General features: G+C 49.5%; 1 protein-coding gene across 2 annotated transcripts in view; it reads left to right on the forward strand.

The window, feature by feature from the left end:
* Nucleotides 1-22632, forward strand: part of LOC119449458 (trinucleotide repeat-containing gene 18 protein) — a 491760-nt gene that overhangs the window by 59197 nt on the left and 409931 nt on the right. The window lies entirely within an intron of this gene.

The raw sequence follows: 22632 nt of genomic DNA on the forward strand, positions 1-22632 counted from the left end.
AGCTGCCGGCCGCAGCTCCGCGTGCTTCTTTTCCATTTCTCCGCAAGAAAAGGGGTCCTCCGCACTCCCGTCCGACTGCTCGGTGGCGGCGCGCCCCGTTTCGCAACCTCCCTCCACCCCCACCCCGGCGTTCTCTCGACTCTGGTCCCCGAGCGTTTCGCGGCATTCACTTGGCACCTTCCTTCTTCCCCCAGAAAGTCTGGCCCTTGTCGCTCCCCGTAGACCGCGTCGTGCATACAGTACGCGTAATATACGCACGTCCGGGGTTTCCGGCGATATACGCAGCACTCTCGCTTTCCTGCTTTTGTTTCGCAGTGCTTTTTCCGTTTCTTTCTTATATTCGTACGTTATTTCCTCCTTGCTGCAGCTGTTGCGTGGTTCGTGAGGGTGTGGTATGGTGAGGTAATCCGGGATCCTCAGCGGGGGCTGCATGGATGTCACGCTGTGTCTGCTGGTGTAATGAACAGTAGACAGCAGCTAGCTCGGACGGCAGAGGAGCTTACGTACGCGGCTTGCTGACGAAAGCGACGCCGCGCTGCTTCACGTATACCATCAGCATAAATTGAAACGCGAACGAGACAAAACTGATCGGAACACCTGTTACGCGAAATTATACGGGAAGTGCGGCGTGCACTCACTCTGTGTCGGTTTCGAAGCATGCATGCTGTAGTCCCAGACATGCGTTTTGGAACGTGGTTACAGACGCAGGCAAACCTGGAAACACAGCAATACACTCTAGTTGTTTTCGACTTCGCGTGCGAATTTACGCTGCTAGTGCATTGATCGCTGGTGTTACCAGCTTAAAGGAGCAGTGAAGTGAGAATTCAGTTGCGCTGAATTAGTCAATTACGCTTCTACAATGCCAAAAAGAAGCCATTCTTACCGTGAAAGGTGGTTAGATATGGCTAGGAAATGCGCAAAAACCAATACTGGTGGCGACGCCGTCTTTAAGTTCCCGCACCAGATCGCCGTGACGTCATGGATTTTGACATGGTCTGCTCGGTCCTAGTTAATTGCTTATTGGTAAAGCTGGACTACATTGTATTCTAAAGGAGCCAAAGACTGAACTTAGCAAATTCCGATAACATTTACTGCGACATAACAGCCCAAATACGAAGAAAATATTTTGAAGTTCGTTTCGTCACACTGACGTATCCTGGCGCTGGCGTTCCGGAGCGAAATAATAATTATTTAAATAATAATTAATTAAAGGTATATAGAAGCTTCGCCTTCATTTTTTTCTTTTAATAATCAATGCATTACCACTGCAAAATTAATGAAAACTAAAATTTTAAACAATTCTTCATCAGTCTAAACTCATTTTAGTACCTCTCCTCTCTGTGTTCATTTAAAGGAGTACTGGACCATATTTCCGAAGTTGTACAAACTATACCATACGTTTTTCGCACGTAAAGTGATTACTCTTAGACTGTACGAAGGTTGGGAAACACTTATGCGATATTTGAACTTGATACTAAAGTTGCCTTCGAAATGCCGGACCTGGCGTCATTGACGAACAATGACGTCACGGCATGACATATAGCTGGCGTCGTTCAGCGATAAGGCTAGGTAGGATGACATTACTCATAAAAAAATAAAGAACAGTGCAGGACATGTTTATTCCAACTAAGCTATCGTGTGATAGTTATGACCGCTGGCGATTACAGAAACGGGGTGAGCCAGTGTATCATAGCGTCAAGACACATCCATCCTGTGGGTGCAGACATCGAAACTGGTCCGTAGAAACGAGTATGTTTGAATACTCTTTAAGGGGGTCGGAATGCTTGCCAGTATTTTTTAAAAGCTACAGACGGTTCGGACCTTCGTATAACGCAAAAAAAAAACAATAGGCGAAGAAAATACGACTTGAAAATGTCACGTGAGTACGTCTTTAAGACGTCGCTCAATTTTGGACATATACGTACAAGTCCTGTAGCCTGTGGGTTGTGATTTAGGGGACGACAGATTAACAAACTTTTCTTTCCGCACATTTATCAAGGTCGACCCAATAGGTCGCGAAGCTTCGGGCGTAAAGCGGTTCAGAACAAATTGTCATCGACATCAGCAAGGGTGGTTATGGGAGAAGCGATTGAAGCGCGACTATGTTTGGAGGGAACAAACATTGGGAAAGAAAAAAAAAGCGTTTTTTAATTAAAGCGATACACTGTTAGATTCATTCAACTAAAATAAGCGTCCTAATAAATTTTACATATGCATGGCGAGAAAAGAGGAGACAACTGTATTTCACTTGATCATTATCAATAAATACCTTTTTTCAGCGCCCACCGTAAGAGCGCCCACCGATAACGGCGGGCGTTGACGCCGCTATCACTTGCAATGCAATGCAGCTCTTGAAGTGTGCAGAAAAGCGCGCTCGTAACGTTCACCTGTTAAAATACGACCCACTCACATGTGTTGTTTTGCGTGCCGATATATGGCTGAATTTGGTGACGCCGGTAGTTTCATTGATTCTTAACCTGTTCAGTCAAAAGTAGTGAGTTGCGACCGCCAGATAATTGTTTACTTTAGTTGTTCTCGTGCGACAGCGCTGGCCGACGGGCTTTGTGTCCGATGAAGGACGAGCACTCTACGCCCAAAGCGTTCGTCGGCTTAGGAAGAATGTATGTTCTCTGCAGGGATGCGATTTCGACACCCGTACGACTGACCTTTTCCTGCATCGCTTTAAGCACTGAAAGCTCGGAACGCTCATCAAGTCGAATGGTGGAGGCATTTGAATATACAGCTCTTATGACAGGCCTCCGAAAACAAATTTCACGCCTTTGAAAACAAAATGACGTCACTTCTGTTTTTAACGGTTGCGACGTCACATTATTTTTTCTTCCGCCGGAACTGTTCCCTCCTCACAAAGGTGGCGCTAAGCCCCATCATAGCCTCCTATGGCCCCATGAACCGCCGATGAACCGCCATGTTTTGAACGTATGTGCTTCTATGAAAGCTTCGCTACTAGGTATATTTATCTTGCATTTGTCACCAGTTTCCTTACATCTTCTCACGGCCTTGTTCCAACATCTCTTGCTGCCTCGAAATTGCTGGTTATAACGTGAGTAACGCTTGCGTACGAGCACTGCAGAGAACACGAGGAACAGCAACACGAGTCAGGCTCGCCTAAAAGGCTTTTGCCGTGAAAGAACGCATCATGCCCGAAGCCTCTTCTCTAGCTCAGGGCAGAGATCAGAGCCCATGTGTAATTGGTCTTCAAAGCTCACCCGAGACGCTCATGTTCATTTGTGAGATGTTCCAACCAGAACCTTATCCGGCGCAGTCCTGTAAGGTTTAAAGATACGAACTAATCGCCCCAACCGTATTGTGCTATCCAGAACCACTTCACACATTCGCGAGAGTACATTATAGGTGGTATCACACGGTACGCAACAGGTCGTAGCCGATCGATCTTGCGAAGCAGTTAAGCCCAACAGGGTTTCTGTGCGGATGCTGTTTCCCATTCCTTTCGAACGCGGTGGCTCGGATATATTGCTGTACCAAGCATCAAAGTGTGCATAAGCACTTATGCAGGCACGCACGCACAATTAGGTACGCACATATTTTAGCAGTTTATCACGGGAGACCCACAGAATCAACCGCTTACTTAACCGATTTGTTCTTCCTTCGCTTGCATTCCGTCTCCGTTGGAATGCGGCCGCCGCAGCCGGGAATCGCACCCGTGACCTCGTGCCAGCAGCAGAACGTCATAGCTACTGAGCTAGCGCTGCGGGACCCGCGACCATGTGTCCCACGTAAGCTGTGCGGAAATTTAAAAATGGGCAAGTGCTAGACGGAACCAAGGTAATGTTTGCCGTCGCTTGGAGCAAGTGAGACTATTTCTGGTATTTCGCCTAATTACGTAATTAGTTGTTTAATTAATCGCCTTCTCCAATATTATATTGAAAGTTAAAATGTCAATGGGAAAAATGTAGACCTTCCTGACAAATTCCCGATCCAGCTTTCGGTTGCTCAGTACGTGCTACAGTCGCCTTTAATCGTGCGGCACGTTTTCTTTTTTCGCGGGCTTTCTTTCAGGCCTTGAAGAAAAAAAAAAAGAAAAACGAAATGTAACTGTAACGCGTATTGAGCAACAGAAAGCTGGATCGGAAATTTTTGAGGAAAGTCTACAATTTTCTCACTGACACTTTTGCTTTGAATATAATATTGGAGAAATTGATTAGTGAATAATTACTAGTTATGTAAGTAAACGTACTACAAGAACAAAAACAGTCTGACTTGCTCCAAGGGCGGCGAAGATTACCTTGGTTCTGTCCAGCTACGTGACACTTGCACGCACGCACGCGCCCACACACCCACCCACCCACCCACCCACACACACACACACACACACACACACACACACACACACACACACACACACACACACACACACACACACACACACACACACACACACACACACACACACACACACACACACACACACACACACACACACACACACACACACACACACACACACACACCACACACACACACATATATATATATATATATATATATATATATATATACACTCCCAGAGTTAGTTCTAGTTGCAAAAACATAAATACCCCAGAAAGTGGGTGGGAAAACGGCTCCGCGGTAGCTCAATGGTGAGAGCATCGCACGCGTTATGCGAAGACGTGGGTTCGTTCCCCACCTGCGGACAGTTGTTTTTTCATCCATTTTTCACTTCTATTAATTTATCATTTCTTTAATTCATTTAGTAAGTACAAGTAATTTCCCCTATGTTGTCCTTGGTGTCATTGTTTGTTGGCTTCTTATGATAAGCTTGTGTATATATATGTATGTATATATATATATATATATATATATATATATATATATATATATATATATATATATATATATATATATATATATATATATATATATATTCATTCTCTCGCAAGTTCCGTCGCACACATGATGGTATTCACACTTGTTGCCTAAACATGTCCGTTCTCTTGCATCTGATGATTTACCTTGTCGTCTTATGTTGGGAACTGCTTGAGGGTCCTCTGTTCTTCTCACTCCTATAATTGTGAGAGCCACCTTAGGAGATTCGGCAAGGATGAATCAATCAACGGACATTGTCTGTCCCCTGCTATAATCAGGCCTTTTCTGAACGCTTTACTCACTCGCCGTTATATTTGTGCCTGGTTCATTGCGAAGCAAGGCGCTGTCCGGCGAATCTCTTCTGCTGCTGCGGCCGCACCATGCTGTGCCCCTGCGCCGACAGTGCGCGTGCGCGGTGTGCGTAATGCGCTCGCTGAGCGGCACCGCGTGCGCGCCACTGCGTAGATAAATGCCGGACGCTTTTGCCCCTATTTTGGACAGGAGAGCTGTAATGAGATATAATGCGCCGCAACCGCCTCATGCTTCGCTTGTGCGTACGTATTTTTCTCCGCCCGCGCTTTGAGACAAGGTAAACTTTCCGAGCTGAAATTACTGCGCTGCTCTCGATCATTTTCTTTCCCTCTACTGGACAGCTAGAGGAGGTCTCACGCCTTCGAGGCTTTCGGAGTCCTCCGCGTGGAGCTCTTAAGAAAGTCGTAAAGCGTGACGAGCCGCCAGCGCTGCACGGGTGACCGTGAAACTTAGCCGCTATAGGCCGTATACACGCTCATTCAGCAGTTCTTGAAGAATTATATTAGCGAGCTTTCGAGGGCCGCGCTTGAGTTCTCGAGCCAGAACCGTTTGCAGGGACGCGCGCGGGTGCTTCTAGGGTAGAAAATAACGGCTTCGTCCCACGCCCGCGCAGTAAGACCGAGAAAAAGCAGCAGCTCGCCAGCGGTGCCTTTTCCACAAGATGCGTATATACTACGAGTTTGACGATGATATACAAAAGAAAGGCTTTGTTCTCAACTTCTCACACGTATGGAGCAACGGGTCCCGCGAACCACGCATGCGCATTCTCACACAGTCGCTTGGATGACGGTGCGTAGTTTCCTATGTACCCGTCGAGATTATGGTTGAGCTGCCGACCATCCAGGCGAAAATTGAGCGTTTTCTCTAAACACTTCTCTCTCTGTATTTTTCTATTTATTTTTCTTTTCATCTATCTATTCCTGTTCACATTTCGCAAATTTCGCGAGACATTGTGAAGTTTTACGCTCGCTGCGAATGTTCGTATGCACATGCGGGCAAATTAACGCCCACTTGTGGTGCCTAAGTACAGAAGCGAGCTTCTTCGTGGTCTAAGCACGCGGCCTCGCGCTGAGAAAAGTAGCAAGAAGTAGGCTGCGTGCATATATTCGAGCACCACGGTGCGGTCGTCAGTTAAAAGTAGCGCGCTTCGGCCACCAAGTTCTGGCCTTTTTCTTAGTGCACGAGGTTTACAACACCTTTCGTCGTCACGCGCATTGACGCAGCATGAATTAGTGAGATATCGTTATTAGAAATGGGACGGCTTTTCGGTCTAAGGAGGGCTTAACTTCAGGTAACGAGCGGATCACTTTCGTCGATGAATGCCCGCCTGGCGTGTGAATTATCCCAGAAAGAAATCAGTGCGCCTCGTGATCGACTGTCGTTGGTTGGAGTAACACATCTGTAAAGTTGGGGTAACACATACGGCTGCATATGTTTATCCTGGAGATCTCTGTATAAGCAGCAGTCCCACAGCGTGTGCATAGCACGGGCGCCCGTTGTGCACGAACGCGTCGTATGCAGGTTCTAATATTGATTCGGTGGCTTCTTCTAGTGTTCTTTCGTCTTCATTGTCGACGGCTGTGATAGACTGGTGTATCTGACATAGACGTAGCATATTCCGACGCCAAACTAACGCTCGCCAAGAATAGCTGCAGTGAACTTGGGACCTGAGGTCGCGAGCTGCGTGGGTCCGATTCGAGTCACAATGAATGAGTCTCTTATAGCATCTTTATCTTTCACATAGCGGCCTGCCATCCTCTAGAGGTCCACGGAGGGTCTATGGACGTCAGCAGGGACCTCTGTGTTGATCGCCATTGCTTAACATCGTTTAAGGAATTAGCGAGTGATAGGGAGGCTGCACTAGCTATTTCGACGGACTATTTTCGTAAAGCTGCGTTTGATATAGGTATCAAGGTAAAAGTAAAAAAAAAAATTGAAGTTGTAAAATTCGCGTTCTGTCTTGTTGCACGGCATTAGCCAAACCACAAGTCTGGTTCAAGTGCGGCCCTGCGTCTTATTGTTTTTCGCACGGTACGCATCAAACCCCGCTTCACACACACAAAAAAAAAAAAAAAAAAAAGGTAGTCGCAGCTGCGTTTTGTCACTCGCTCTTTATTTAAGCGCTGTCGCCTTTCTCGTCGATTATTACGGCAGTAAGCGCCATGCATGCAGTATAGCGTGCTGAAACTTTAATCCTGGCAGCCGCGAAAATGACATCCTAGTCGCCGTACTTAGCGTCAGTTGTTCTTTAATATGTAACTGCACAACAACAACCTCCTCGTAGGCAACCGACGGTTTCCCGAAATAAAGTTGTTTACTATTACTACAACTGTATAACAACGACAATAACAAGTTTACTGTCCTGTGTGAGCGAAAGCAAAGGGTCAATGACGGCTGAAGAACCCTCTTTCGAAGCTATTCGGGAGCTTCTTCTCTGGCCCGGACATTTTCCTCTTAACGTCAGGATTAAACTACTGAATTGAATATACCACACTGAGGATCCGGCGACGTGCTCAACAGTTATGACAGGTATTGCAAAATTATGACAGTGTGGTCACGGAAAAACAGCAGTCGCCACCTGTTCGTCTCTCCAGACTCGAGCCGAAAATTACGCCCTGCAATAGGCAGGCCGCATTGTGCAGTCCGGCAATCATATTACATGTCGGCACGAACGATCTTTTAACTCGCTACAACGCTGAGAGTCGTCAGGTTAGCATTTGCTAATTTAATTGCTTTCCTGCGTGAAAAAAAGAATAAGCCATCTTTGGCGGATTCGCCATCAATCGATGACGCATCTTTCTCGACGAATGCCCGCGGCGGCGCGTCGTCACTGCTGTCGCCGCAAATTTAATTGGTCCCGCGCGAAGTGAAAGTGAATAGCCTGTATAGCCCTGCCGACAGACGGGACGCCGGCTGAAGGCACCGCCGCTTGCGTCATACGTCGCCAGCGCACGCGGGTTCGGTCCTTGGACGGCGGACAGTGGCCCTTCACACTGTGTTTCGCTAAAGCCGTGCAGCACTCAGGATTACGTGGGGCACGGAAATGTGGCGATCAGTGCGCAAAACAGTGCATAACGCCGGATTTCTGCGATGCTCTCACTGCATACTTGTGGGCATCCAAAGCGTAGAGCAACGTCCCTGCCTGGTGCACTGTCGTCTGCTCTTTGGTAGCGGCAGCAGACGACATGGCAGACGTTATGTGCATGTGCCGCGTATGGATACAGTGCTCGTGTACGCTCGCCGTTGTGATTGGCGTGCGCGGAATCTGGCGTACACCATGCTGAACCGTTTTACTGTAAGAGCAAGTTGGACCAAGCAGAGGGGACGTGCCGTCACGTCCCGGTTAATCGAAGTCGCCGTTCGTTATCGCAAGGCGTCTTCCGCAATGATGGGGGCGCTCGCTCGCGAACAGACCGGTGCGGCGCGTAGAACGAGAGAAGCAGCCCGGGCCAGTGATGGATGGGCCTGCACGTCTGCTCGAGCGGAGAAAGCGCCACGCGCGCTTTCGACTTCCAACCCTCGCCAAAGACGTGGCGGAGTCGGCGTCAAGTTCTCCGCGCAGCCTGTCGCTGCTGCTGCGGCGGCGAGACAGCGTGGTGTCCGCAAGGCTTCGGTTGCGTAAGCGACCGAACGAGCCCCGAAGGGCCCGCTTGACGGGCCCGCACCTTCTTCGACGGACACGGCGGTCCTGCTGCATATGAAAGACGCACGTACAGACAGCGACGGGGTATCCTTCGTTACGCGTGCGGTGCCTGCAAAGACCCCGGGGCCATATTCTGCCTCTATACGCGACGTGGTTCGTATCTCCTTCTCTTCTTCCTCCTCTTATGATAAGGCACGGCGACTTCCGCGGGGCTATGGCCTGCGAGAGGACATTGGCACTTGTGATGCGTGTTAACCGGTATATCGATGATCGGTCGTGTAATACCACGGAATCAGCATCATTACCGCCCTTCCCATTTACATCCTTCGTTCGTAATCTTTCTATACTTGAGCAAATCTTTAATGTTTATCTCAATCGCTTTAAACTCCAACCGGCGTGTTCATTGTATATATTACTTAACTCTGTTGGAACACACCAACTGAGATACAAGTGACCAACGACACTCTGCGAGTTGTATACTTATGTTTAATGGCAGTTTACGTCTTCAAATTACGCCTTGGCAGCGAGGGACGCTGCATGCTGTAACTTTAGCTTAATTGCGAACAGTCCATGTACTTCAGCTCGACCTGAATTAAAGTGGCCGTTTCTGTGTCGCACGCCCAACGTATAATGCGGCTGTCGCGTGGCCGGGAGTCGAATCCGCAACCATGTACTCAGGTGTAATATGCTTTGCGAATTCGGACGCAGCCTTCGCGAAGAATCTTCGACGACAGCTGTAGTAAATTTTGCTGCAGTACTCGCGTACAACTTACTCTGGCAATGAAAGGCAAGTTACGCAGGCAAGGCGTCAACAAGTAACTAACGCCACAGAAGAAAGTCCCCCATTTTCATCCACCAATAAACATCGTATTTACAGCAGCGCAATAAGACGAAATAGACCACTGAGTGTTAAACTTGGCTTATTTTTCTGCTTTTATCTTCCACGTTTGGACAAATGCGATACCGTAGCACGTGGAAGCTGCGCTGATCTACCTCACTTTATTTTATTTATTTATTTATTTATTTATTTATTTATTTATTTATTTATTTATTTATTTATTTATTTATTTATTTATTTATTTATTTCGTTATTTATTTATTTATTTATTTTGCCTTTTTTGTTTGTTTCTTTTTTTCACAGCCAAGAAAGTTTCTCGCCGTAGTGGTTCCTGCCCGGACTTTAATCGGGCAAGTGGACTCAGCCATGCGAGTGTCGTGGATCAGCGCGTTCAATATTGACCGATGTCACATGGGTCACATAAATGGTTATTGACAATTATTGACTGTAAATATAGTTTTCAGGCCATCCAAGCCTCATTTAATTTTTTTTTACAGCAAAGTTGTTATGCGGATTTCCGCGGCCAATTCCGTACGGCGGCGTGCTCGGTATCAACCAGCAAAGCAACCTGCGCCGCGCAGGCTCGATACCTGTGTAGTCTTCGGTACACTTTATGGCACCTCCTCGCAAGGTACGAACCGCTGCTGAAAAAGCGAATCGTAGAGTTACGCGCGCGGCTACAACCAGGCAACTTTGGTCTTAGCAGACCGCTAGGAAAAAAGCAGAACAAGGCGCAACTCCCCGTCGACGCCGGGCAGGCAGTTCAGATCGTTCTCGTGAAAACGACGGAAATAGACTTCGCCGCGAAGACCCTCTAGTGCGTGCTCCCGAAAAAGGGAGCTCCTGTGGAGTCGCTCCTCCAGCTTACGCTGTGACTGTGCTGGGTGCGCTGCGCAGGCCTGTGACTTATATTAGAGCGCAGCTCTTAGGCGCCAGTTCCTGCGGCGAGCGTCGGCGTTGTCCCTCGTAACCGAGCAAACGAACACAGCGAAGGATCAAAGCGAACGCGGAGCGCAGCGGCAGATGAAAGACGGTAATAGCGAAGAGAGCGCGAGGAGCAAAGCGCAGGAGGAAGCTGCAGCGGAACCATGAGGCGGAAAGCGGAGGGTATGGCGACAGCATGACAAGAAAAGCGTAGTGCCGCGCAAGACCGGCTTTGCGGCGACGATGGCTACGAGATGGCGCCAGAGTAGCACGCGTGGTCTTTATGGAAACAGAGCGCTGCGTGAGTGAAGGTCTATCTGCGGCGGCTGCTGTGAATCGCGCTCACGCGTCACCCACGCGCCGCCTTTGGCGATCTCCCGAATAGCGAGGCATTCGCGCCACACTTCGCTCCGTTCGCAACGTGCCGCACGAGACAGATTTGCCGCGCCAGCCAAGACATCGAGAAATCTTCTTCTTTCTGGGGTTTTACGTGCCAAAACCAGTTCTGATTATGAGGCACGCCGTAGTGGAGGGCTCCGGGTTAATTTTGACCACCTGGGGTTCTTTAACATGCACTACAACGAACCCCAGGTGCTGGAGGTATGAAAACACGTATAGAGCTGCGCTCAAATTCCGCATTAAGGAGTATCGTAATCGTCGGTGATTTTTTTATGTATCAGTTGCTAAGATTGCAATACACATGCGAAGGATTTTTCTTCTAAGAGTTCGCGGGGACGCGGGTGTTCGTACAATAGGCTTTGAGTATAAAACTGCCCGCTATGTGATTAGCCTCGCCTGTCTATCCTCAACGTTACTCATCATGCTCTCCTTTTTTTCTCTCTCTCTTTGCGCTTCGTGTCATTAAAATGTCTCCTTGTTTCCTCTATACACTGTGACTCGCATTATATTGTTACACACCAGGTGTTTAATGCAGGACCGCGATTATCCGTGATGTACGCATTGCGGATAAGGCGGGCACAACTGTATCATCAGACACACAAAACAATCTCCGGGCAAGCTGCACCTTCAAAGAGCACAGGCAAAACACTGGTGCCGACACTGAGTTCTCCCGTCCGGCAGTCAGCATTGGCACCACACAATTGCTAAAAGTCAATCCCCAGAATCACGTCATGCGAGGAGCGAGGAAGAACAGTAAACTCTGCATTAAAAACTCTCCCACCCCACGACACATCCACATTACACACACCAACCGGGTATAAAGATTCACCACAGACTCCACGGAAACTTGTACACTGGTCCCAACGAAACATAACCTTGCGTCCCAGAAGGCCTTTAAACCAGACAGTTGCTCCCGTGTCGACTAAAGCCATTGTAGAGACCCCATCAATCAGTACATGAACCTTATTCTTAAGCATGAAAATAGTTGGAGGCAGTTTAGTCAGCAGCGCACATTTTCCAGCGACCTCCCCTCCATCGGCCGTGCTGGTTAGTTTCCGGCAGGGGCGACACGAAACGGCGCCGAGGCGATGGTGACGTGAATCGCGGCCGAGGGGATGGTGATCGGGAGGCTCGGAAGGCTGGCAGTGGCGTCAGACTACGGTCGGAGGCAGGGGAGCGGTAGCGGTTCCGGGTTCTTTTTTCTCAACGTAGGTCTCCTGGGCGGTGCGTCAGTCCTCTCGGAAGTGGCTTCCTGAAGTGGAGTCTCCTGGCCACTGAGTGCGCAGTGTGCGACTGCTAGACCGCATAGCTCGGCACTGACGGTCCGTAGTTCGATGCTCGGCGTCGGCTACAGTACCTAGCTATGTGGCCAGGCATGCCGCAGAAGTAACACACTGGCAAAGGGCGAACTTCAGGGTGTGGATTGATGTATCCTGCCGAAGACGTCGGTTGAGGGTAACGAGGCTCTTTCCCCTGAAAGTCGTAGGTAGCGGTAAGTCTTCGTGGACGAAAGTTGTGTGGGCGTTGATCAAAACGTTGAGGGGGCGAATCATTGCGTGGTGGTTCGATCAGTCGTATCGTAATGCGGTTCGTCTCTGGAGCCGTTAAGATCCGCGACGTTCACCGAGTGGTTCCAAGTAGCCGAAGGGGGTTCCCAAAGAGTGTCTCGGAAAACGCAGGCGCTGCAACGTGGCGCCGCATAACGTGCCTGTTCGTCATGCCGCTGGAGCTCCTCGCGGACTATCTGACGGATGGAGGACGAAAGGTCTGGGTGCGGAGGGCTCGTGTCAACACTTGCAACGGTCGTTACGTTGGCCAGCCGTCCGAACTTTGGTGTAATTCGGCGAGTCTTCAGCGCCTCGAACGTACTGCAGTGCCGTATTAGTTCTGATACGGTGTTCAAGTTCTCTTTACCAATGAGGAAGCTGTACACGTCTTCCGCTATTCCTTTTAAGACGTGCCCCGCTTTATCTTCCTCTGTCATTTGATGGTTGACGGTCCGGCACAGCTTCAAAATTTTGTTTATATAGGTAGTGCAGGTCTCTCCGGATACCTGAGCTCTCTGGGCTAATAATTACGAAATGTGAATCCGCACGTTTATTCTTTGCTTCCGAGTCGCCGAAACACCTCTTGATCTCCTCAACGAAACGTGTCCACGTAGTTAGCATGTCCGCGTGGTTATCGTATACCATACCAACGCCGTGCCGGCCAAGAAGAAAACAACGTTCCTAACAGTGGCGCACTGACGGGGGGGGGGGGGGGGGGGGGGATTTGGGGGTTGTAACCCCCCCCCCCCCCTGAGGCCGAGTTAACCCCCCCATTTTGTTTAACCCCTTTTCTTTCCTTGCGCCTTTGAGTACTGCAACTAAGATGTAAGACGCGCAGTCGTCTGCACACTCGCAAACTGGCGCAAAAAGCGCATTTTTTGTCAATTTCCCGTGAAGAAATTGAAATTAGTGCTGTGTAGATGGTATCGGCAAACTGTCAACCCCCCCCCCCCCTTCCCCCCCCCTGGCAGAGATCCTGGGTGCGCTACTGGTTCCTAAGCTGACTGGCAGCGTTCCAGTTATTGCATTGGCTTACCCTTTCGTAATGGGTTAGCCACTCATCCAAATTGTCCTCTGCCTTTGCCGAGAACGTGCGTGGCTCTCGGTAGTGCTGGATAGGGACTGGGCTCGCCAAGCCACTGCTGGTGAGGGTATTTTGCTCTGTGGCGATGATTGAGCGCGACGGCGAAAGTCCGGTGAGGCGACGGCTTGTGCTGATGGCTCCGTCGTAGGTCGCGGGAGGTACCCCGCACCTTCACCAAATGTTACACACGAGGTGTTTAATGCAGAACCAGATGAATCTGGTTGATGAGCGCTTTTCGAGAGCGCTCCCGAGGCAGGTTGGCTAACGTTGTTCTCCTCTTCCACCCTTTCTTCCACCTGGTTATCTGCGCGGCATCCGTGGTTCATCGCAAGAGCTCGTGACAATGTTATATATATTATATGGTTCATACCCTACACGTAGCAACAGAGGAAAAAGGGTCATTGTACAAGCAAGGTACACAGACAACAGGCTCACCGAAAAGAAAAAGAATATTTCTTAATTCAGACGCACAGACTGAAATTGACGAGTTCGCCTGGAAAGTTCGCAATGCCAACTTTGGACTGCAGTCTTCAATTTCAAGTTACATTTATGGTCAGACATTATTGCCGAATTCCTGGTCCGTATACTCTCGTTCAGTCGAGTTCACGGAATATTGGGCCACATAGGCCTTTTACATCGGACAACGTCGGTGCCCCAATGTCTACCATGTCCCCGCTTCTAGTGCTATACTTGTGTATACACAATATGCCAGTTGATGCGGTACGCCGCGCATCCGGTGTCGACGGGGTGAGTCGTAACCGAAGCCGTGGCCGTCTCGGGCAGAGAGGATTGGTTCGGCCAGCGGCATGATCGCCGTCTGCGCGTGCCGGTCGGCGCGGCGCGAAAAGGAAGAATGTGTGTCGCCGTTTCCCTCCTCTTGACGGCTGCAATGCTTGCGTGACGCGACCAGAAGAATGGCTAATATGTAGCACGTGTCACGAGCATCGCATCGCGCGAAGCCGCCGCGCATCGTCGTCGTCGTCATCATCATTGGTTTCGTCGTCATCAGCACACCGCGCGCCGCTTCTCAGAAGCATGCAACGGCAGCCGATGGGGCGACCGGACCGGCGCCTCTTCGCTTCCTGTATCGCCGCAGAAATACCGTATTTTCTCGAAGGTAAGCGTTTCCTACCCCGTTCTCGGCACTGAGCACTCCCTAGTGTTATCGGGACAAACGAAACCGAGAGAAAAGATACGCGCAGATGAACACGGGCACGCGAGCCAATGTTCCTGCAGTGTAAAGCCTTTTCAGAAAGCTCGACGTCGCAAACACGATCGATTGAGCATGGGGGCGTTTTGTAACGAGATACCGCGAGCAACATAAGTAGCAGATCCAGTGGCAGCGTCAAGTGTTCTACGTCAAATCAAGGCCAAAGGGAGCGACTGTAGATAGGGGGACGATGGCGAGCAGTCACCTATAGGGAGTATTCACATGACGTCATGTGCGCCATTTTGTAGTTCTATTCACAGCTTCCTGCGTGTTGCTGAAGATAAGCGAATTTAGATGACGCGATGACATCAGTGAATACTGCTTCATGTTTGCAATATCTAGAAGTGCTTAAATTTGAGTTCTAGTCTCTTTTGCGTAGTTTTTTTCTTCAAATATGAAAATGTAAATATTTCTAGCTTCCAGTTCATGCTTCGTGATTTGCTTATTTTGCTTCAAACCTAGAAATCCTGCACACCAAAACGGCCTGTGTGCACTTCAATAATTCCACGCTTACCGAGAAAATCTGACGGCAGCTTTAGCGGAAATTATATAGAGGCGGAGTGGGGGCATTATGTAGTCTCCGTAAGAACGGCTCGGAGAACATGTGCGTAACATACTTAATTACTCCAGCGCTTATGTAATCGTTCCAGCAAAGTGCCTCCCCGCTTTGGTCGTCTTGGACGGCTTACGTACGAGTGAATACGGCAGCTGCACCGCCGTAGAAGCCGGTCACGCAACTTGGGCGAGAAGTGCGCGGGAGCGGCGCCACGCCCTCGCCGACTATTCGGAGTCGCGGTCAAAACTTGTAGACAAGCAATTTCACGTTGTTAAGGGTCAAGTGTTATGATGCTGCTGCCGGCCGGGCTCTTTTCGATCGGCCCTGTGCAGGCGCCCGGTCCCGCTGGCGCTATAAGCCATGCCCCTCTCTGTTACAACTACCGGCGGCTGTTACATACTCTCGGGGCGCCTTTATAGCAGTGCGATTGACTATAGTGCGCGCTTTATATGCGCCACTGGCGAGCTGCCGGCGAAGCACTGCCGTGTATACGCTCGGGTTGGATGTGCGCTTCATCCGCTCGCTACATGTATACCAGCGCGCGCGTTTGTGTGTGTGTGTGTATGACAGCGGGTATTACTCAAGTGTACGGCGCGATGGTAACAGGGTCGCTCGAAATTGCCGTAAGCAGCACGCCCGTATAGTATATACGACTGCTCTTTTCTTAGGCACGCCGTTGAGTACAGACGCTTTCATGTATATAGTCGAGCCTGACCGCATGGCCACTCCGCTCTCCAATACCGGTCTCCATCGCCTTCCGGTCATGCTCGGAACAGCAAGAACAACACTTGGAAGAATGGCGCATAAAAAAAAAAAAAGAACGCGATGGCCTCGAGTTGGTTAAAGTAAACAGGTAGCGCACGCTTCCTACCATGTAGTATATCTACTGTCGATGAGTGGTTGCGTGAGATCAGCTGATTTCGTGATATTGCGTGCCGTCACGCATCTTTGCTAGCTAGGAATCACGAGTTACGCAGCGTGGGTGCGCTATCGTTGGGTTCGAGCGAAGATTGTGCGGGAAGAAGTATGGCTCTGAAAAGGCGAGCCCGGCGTTGGCGCTACCAAAACGCTGTATGCACTTTGCATTCTTTAATTGCCATTGCACGAGTTCTTTACATATACCAGGGTGGATGGCATGTTAGAACACACAGCTCAGTTCAAGCACAGCCCATAGTGTAGCACAAAAATGCGCCACTTCATCATTAATGCACAACACTACTTATCACAAATACTGATCTGATGTTGTGACTACTAAAGAAGTAATTTTTTTCCTTCGTCTTCGACTCGTGCGCTGCCATGCTGCCTGGATCCGTCACGCGGCTTCGAACACGTCGAGCAGAATCTAACAAAATGAATCGTTGCAAAACATGCTGTCCCCAGGCTGTATTATAGGATGTGGTGCTTCCTATGAGCTACTCTAGAGAGCTTTAGATTAAGGGACGCAAGTGACTCACGTCCTCTAATCTAAAGCTCTCTATTAACTCGATTTTCGATCCATCCGTTATATAGATACCCCATAGGCATGAAAACAGATAGAAGCACAACCGTCGACAGAACGAAACGCAGCTTCAAACGCAGCTTCCAATGGCCTCTGGTAACCTGCTATACGTGCATTCAACCCCGACAATAGCGGAAAAATACGCCACCAGTGTGCCACGCCAATGACGACGGGTGGCCGGGCCGTTGGCCCCTCCAAAGCATTACTGTCCTGCATATATAACACCATGCGGCATTCCAGACGGATCGAGCAATGGCGGTGAACTATACTATGCCAGGCATAGAAAACAAGGAAGAAAATCGGAGACGGTGCGGTGCACCAGAGTGCGCAGGGTGGCGGAAAGGCGCCGAGTTGGTGTTCATTTTTCGTTTCATGTCACAGCACGCTGCCGGCTGCGCGTGTCTAGACGATGGTGCAGACGTTCAGCCATGCATCCACGACAACGAAAGGGTAAAGAAAGAAAGGATTGGAGCGCACCTGTATTCTCTTCCAGCAGAACTGTGCAGCATCGTGAAAGTTAAGGGGCCAAAAGCACCAGCTAATAAAGAGCACACAGTACACAATCACGCGTAAATAAAGGCTCATGCGCAAGGTGGCCGTGCGTTGTCGAGTCTAGACGAAGCCTCCAGCTGATCTGAAATCATTTCCGAGTGCGAATCCGGCTTTGTCCATTCGGCACAGTGTAACAGAGGTAGGCTCCGGTTTCCATCACAAGTTTCCTGTAAAAATTGTTAGATGCACTGCGAACGTTCAGCGATTACAAAATACGACTTACTTTCGTGCTTGATTGGGACTTCAAAAGTTCTTGTGAGTCATTACACTTCATATTCTTTCTCAATTTCCAAGTTATAATATTTTTCTAAACGCACGAAGGCAATAAGTTCCCGCGCACATGCATAATCCTAGCGAAATGTCGCATTTACAAAGCAGTATTTTGCTGAAAATTATCAATTTGCGTAAGTCACAAAAGCCGTTTTTAAAGGCAGGAGGGCGAAGTTTACGCGAATCCACGTACTAACCTTTGACAGGCTGCTGTTCTGGAGATTGTCAAATTCCGCCATATTGTCGAATTTTCCATCTTGTCAGCTCTGTTTGGCCCAGACGGCTGCTGCAGCCTCTCGGATTGGCTCAAAATGCCGCCGTTACAGAGCTTCAAAATATGGCGGAATTTGACGATTCAGAATAGCACCCCTATGCTGGCTGGACCGCAGTGCTTGCAGCTCCCTCGGACACTAAATAGCGCCAGAGTTCCCTCTAAATTTTGTAGTAAACTCTACCTATGCTACGCTGCACTGCACGGTACTAATGACAAAGTGGGAGCGGCCGGGTTGGGAGCAACGCAAGGCGTGTGTGCCGACCGCCTAGGGTGCGCTGTGGGTCGCGCACCTGCGGGCCAGAATTATAAATCGGTCATTTCATTCGGCGGCGCGGTGCTCGTGCAGAAAGAAGACTCGCCGGGGCTGCCTTTCCGCCGCCGTCTTTGAGTCGTCGTCGCGGTTCCAGCACGCATGACAAAACAGCTTAACGGCGAGAGCTGCTGGCCGGCGGCGGCCGCCATTGCGTTGCAGTCGCCCCTGCGAACATGGGGATGCGTAGGTGAAGCTGCTGTGGCGGCGGCAACGACTTACGTGATCTGAAACAGAATGAAACTCGGGTCGCGCGTCCGTGCGTTGTGTGTGTGCGCGCACACGCGTGTGGGTTGGGTTGTTGTGTCGGCCTGCATGAGTGCTCGCTTCCTTCCTTTCTCTGCGAGACAGGATAGCTTCGCGGAATTTGCGCCGAATAAAAAAAAAAAAAAAAGGGGGGGGGGGGTAGAAACAAGGTGAAGGAAACAGTGAAGAAAATGGCAATGAAAACGGCGATGCGAGGCAGTCGCGATTTAGGAAAATAATAAAAATGAAAAGTCAGAGAGAGGGTAAGACGACGCTTTGAGACAGCGTGATACGCTTTGAGGAAGAAGGCGAGGCACAGGACTCCTCGGTTTTATTGCTCGCTTGTTTTGGTGCGGATTCCCGCGAACTTGCATGCAGCTGCGTGTAGGAGAAGGCAGTCATGAATCATCGGCGCTATAATAAGGAGTACATGCAGGTATAGGGGGGGGGGGGGGGGGGGGGCACATGCGTCCTCAACGTTATACGCAGGAATACGATTCAAGTTCGCGTCTGGTCTCGTATATACGAGGAGTTGGGGGGATTGAGGCGGAGGCTGGTACGTACCTGAATATTTACATTCGTGATGGCCTCGGTGCGCTGTACAGAAAATAAAAAGGAGGTGAGGTGCTTGCGTGCGTGGTTGCCAAAAAGCTCACCGAGATAACACACGTGTTTAATAGCTGCGCGCACCTATCCGCAAAAACAGTTCGGTTTCAAGACTGTAACGTTTATTCTGTTCACCTCTTCTTCTTGACACTGCCAAGTAAGCGGGAAGGCGTAGGAGGGGAAGAGGGGGGGGGGGGGGGGGATGAGGAGTTAGGCGTTGAGGCAAGGGGCTGCATTATATGGGCCATATATCACGAATGCGTCTAAGTCCATTTCTTTCTGTATCTCCCGAAAACGGACACTCAAAGAACGCCTCACTCTCTTCTTTTTTTTTTTCTTTCTTGTTTTCTGCCTTCGCACTTAGCTTGTTGCACGTCGCTGGTACTGTTCGTGAGAAAGCACTGTAAGTTATCCATAGCGCAGTCGACTTTATCCCAAGTTCCGTGTTCGCCACGGCAGTCTATGTACACTCGAAGTCTCGTCTACAACACGCTCCGAGATTGTCGTGGTTTACGGTTTCACAGCACGTGAGGTCGCGAGATAGGTCCCACTCAAGGAGGTCTTAAAGGAAACAATAAATAAACAAATAAAAAACGACATTTTCTACTGTACGTTCGGGCACTGAGGTAATGTGTCCACAATTGGAACCCGTCGTTATTGTAGCACACTATATAGAAGTGTCGATTAAATTATAATTTCGTTTTGTACAAAAGTTACTCGAATCCCTCCGACAAAGGGATTAAAGCCGAAATAATTTTTGTTTATCTAACATACTGGTTCATAGATCTCCACGAATTAAGGTATAATTAGCGTAGCAGTTCCTTTAAGCGCGTTAAAAGATAAATATGTTTTGTTAGACTTCTATAATGTAACGCTTTGCCCAGTTGCGAGCAGAGTGGGCCCCAAATGTAACAAGTTAATCACATAAACAAAACACACACTCTACAAAGGACGAAACAATTTGGAACACTGATAACGATTACTGACAGACTTGCACTCCGTACTGGAAAATAGAAGCGGATTACAGAACTTTACAACTACTCGACACCAAATTGTAACGAATTACTACTACACGTTTGATTTTCGACAATTTGTCAAACTGTTACAGTCAAAAGTAACCGTTACTCTTGGCACGTTACAATAAATATTTAGTTTTCCCGAAGATCCGATCCAGAACAAACAGATAACCTTTTTGTAGCACCTTGGCCGGCGGCACATGTATATAGAGTTCTTAAATAAAAGCATTGAGGTACTTTTAATATCCTCCTCATTAATATTTGGAGGACGCTTAAGCTTCGCCTTTAAGAGTGGAACGCGATAGCATTCGAATATCCCGGACTGCTTCTTACGCTTTCCGGCAACTGCTGCTTATGTAACCGCAATGTTTACCGGGAAACGCTGGCGGCGAACACTATCCACTAAGGCGAGCTTTCTGGTAGAAACGCGGCCTCCTGCGTTGGCCGATCTTCTGTTATTGTTTCGCACTTTTGATATTTCAGTCTGAGAAGATTTAACATAAAAGGCATGCTGCGTCGGTGTTTTGTTTCATGACATATTTGTTTGTGGGCTGTTATTATGAAAATTTAGAACAATAACTTCGGAAAGAATGTATGACAAAGTGTGAACAACTTTAGAAGACGTATTTAGTGCCGTATAGTAAAGTTTCTGCTCACAGGATGCCAGCGCCAACGCCGGCTACGGCGCCGGACGCCGGCACCGGATTTTCTGCGACACGGGGCCCTTAACGCTACGCGTTAAAATTCTAAGGTGCGCGCTCAAGGTACGCCTCCATTATGCTGTGTGATGCTCCTGTTATCTCGCTGCAGCATACGCTTTCTAACCCACTGTCACTATCACTGAGAGAAACGAAAGCACAGGCTTTAGCATTCAAATTCATTATGTGCCGATGTATCCTTTAGGTCGCCAAATAATCTTTGCGGCGTATGGTAGATTTTGCCGCGTCAAGCGGTTGGAGCTCGAAAACCGGACTCGTCGTTTCCGCTCGGAAGTGTCCGAACGCTGCGGCGCTAGCGTAAAACACCGAAATGGGAACCTTGAAACCAAACTCCCCTCCGCGTTCAAATGGCGCCCAACACACACAGCGGCGACGGTAGGGTCCAATTAGGTCGAATTAGTGGGCCCGGACTACGTGCGCTATTCTGTACATGTCGAATCCATCACCTTCTGGTTGTTCTGATTGGCTCACGGTGCTGCTACGGCCTCCCTGATTGGCTCAAAATGGCAAACCTTGAGCGTCCAGAATAGCACTACCCCATGTCTTGTCCTTTTATCCGACAAAGCTAGCAATATAGGACATTCATGTTCAAATCTATGTAGTACGAATTCTGAGACCGCGCCGCCAAGGAGGCAGACGGCAGGTGAATATTCTTAGAACGGGAAATGCGCAAAAAACGGGAGACTCCTTGTTGTCCCTTTCTTTGTGCTGTTTCCGTTCTAAATGCCATGTACCAACTGTAAGCTGCCCAACAGCAAGCTCCCTTGAAATTGTCTTACTATGTTCGATCGTTATTGCTTTATTAATTAAAGCGAATACTGACATATGTATGCGAATCTGTAACCGTATAGGCAAAGAGAAGGTACGTGGGATTCGAACCCATGCACGATGGGCTCACTTGACTTGCTCTGTGTCGATTGAGCTAGGGAGGAGCTATGGCTCTGATACCGCCGAGCTCTGGTCTGCGTCTCGTGCCGGAGACGCCGTCTCCGCCGGTCATCGCGCGGACGACGTGGAGCTGTGTGGCATGCGTACACGGCACCTGATGGCCGACACGGCTACCGTTGGCTTTTCCGTGCAGGTATATGCGCTGTGAGGCCACGGTCGGCTCGGTTCTCTATAGCCGCGGGATTAAGGGCAATGAACTTGAAAAGGGCGCCCCAGCCGCTCACACTGCCGGTCCCGTCCCGTGCAACTGCGACCAGCGGTAGCGCGGCGCGGTCCTCTTGCGCGCCCGCGCTCAGCAGGAATTGCTTCCGCACAGAGCGCATGTCATCCTGCGCGCCTCGGTTTTAACAAAGCCGTCCATCTCGGCGGCGGCTCCTGTCACGTCGTTTTTCTCCGCCATTACGGACGTCCCGCGCTATGATTGATTCGGGCCGAGCGCGGGACCGCTCTATCATTCCTCGCGGCCGCCTTCCGCTGCTGCTGGTGCTCCGCCGGACCACGCGGGAGGAGGAGGGACTCCCGCCATGGAGCGCGTGCATGTGCGCCCCCTCCTGCGTGCCGCGTCGCCGCCGCACATGCGTGTGTGCATACTAACCAGGGATGTTGAAGCGTTAACTAGACGACGCCTCGATCGCCATCGGTTACCGGTGGCGGATCACGAGTCAGGCTCATAGGAACTTCTCTATAACGCGAGATCTATTTGTTCTGTTTCATTCGGTTCGTTTGTTTGTTTCCTGACACGAAATAATGTAAGACGTAGGTCCTGACTGCTATATCAGTCGCAAGCCGAGAAAAAGCTGTAAAGAAAAAGAATTTTGAAATTTCGAGTGAGAAT

This window comes from Dermacentor silvarum, chromosome 4 (genome assembly GCF_013339745.2).
Source record: "Dermacentor silvarum isolate Dsil-2018 chromosome 4, BIME_Dsil_1.4, whole genome shotgun sequence".
Lineage (NCBI taxonomy): Eukaryota > Metazoa > Arthropoda > Arachnida > Ixodida > Ixodidae > Dermacentor > Dermacentor silvarum.